We start from the raw sequence: 1,271 nt of genomic DNA, 5'->3' as shown, positions 1-1,271 counted from the left end.
GAGGGCTGGGAGGCCGGGAAGCTGCTCGTGGGCCGAGCCTCCCTGCCCCGCTCCTGCGTCGTCAGCAGGGCATCTCGGTTACGGAAAGGGCAGAGTTTGTGGCTCTCGCTTTATAGGCGGAGGAACTGGAGCTGCTCGGGGTAGAGCGGTGCCCAGGTACCAGGGCGGGTCCGGCGCGGGAGCTGCCAGCCTCCCGATCCTCGGCCACCCCCGTCCTCCAGCTCTGGCCTGGGACGCAGGCAGTTTGGGGGCTTTGGAGACTTCCGTGGCGGCCGCCAGCGGTCATTAAAAGGCTGGGACACCCCGCAAACAGGGCGGCTCCCCGCCCAGTCTGGGAAATGCACTTCCAGAGGGAATGAGCGACTCTGCGGCATCGTCAGCTCCAGCTCCGCGGTTCTAACTGAGCTTGGAGCCCCAGTGTCCCTCACCCTGGACGCCTCTGCTTTCCCTCTGAAGCGGAGCCAATGACACTGCCTCCCCGCGCCTGGAGCCAGGACAGGGAGGCTGTGCTGTCTCACAGGCGCTGATCTGAAATCGCAGGGTGGTTTTGCGGCGCTTGGGGCAGGGCGAGGCAGCCAGCACAGGGCTGAGGCCAGGGCTTCCTGGCTTCTCACGCTGGCGGTGTCCCCTCCATCCATACTTCCTTTCTAATCGAGGGCTTTGGTTGACTTCAGAAGCGTCCCCGGTATTATTCAAGGTTTCTGGGAAGGAAACCACCTTCTCTGCAGTAAGAAATGCCATCTTCCCTTGCCGTTCCTGTTATCAGTGAAAAGCATTTGTTAACTGGCATGAAACAAATTTCACACTGAACAGCTTCTTTCTGAAACCAGGGGAAGGAGGTGGAGGACCTGTCCTGTGAATGGCATCTGCCTGGACGGACAGGAGGGAGGAATCTGTGGGATTGAAGGAAGGCAGCGGCGGTGCCCAGAGCTGCCCAGGGTGGGTGGTGAGCGCTGCCGCCTGAGAGCGGGTGGACGCTTGTTGGGCCCTGAGCTCACAGGAACTTCAGTCCGAGAGGCAGGGAAGGTGAACTAGAAGATGGCAGGCCAGGGTGCTGCGAATGTGCAGTTCCGCGAATGCCTCACGTGAATCTGCTCCTGTTTCTGAGTTTTTCCTCAGGCCTTGGAGGCCAGAGTCCATGGTCCCCAGGGCGAGGGAGCTCTCCGCCCTGGCCGGCACTCAGTTTATCTTCCAGCTTCTCTCCTGGGGGCTCCCAGGCTTCTCCCTGGTCAGGAATGTGCAGGGCCTACACCCAGCCTCTCCCAGGAGCC

Source organism: Fukomys damarensis, unplaced genomic scaffold (assembly GCF_012274545.1).
Source record: "Fukomys damarensis isolate Sample0158 unplaced genomic scaffold, DMR_v1.0_HiC HiC_scaffold_27, whole genome shotgun sequence".
Taxonomy (NCBI): Eukaryota; Metazoa; Chordata; class Mammalia; order Rodentia; family Bathyergidae; genus Fukomys; species Fukomys damarensis.
Note: the sequence above shows the minus strand (reverse complement) of the source record.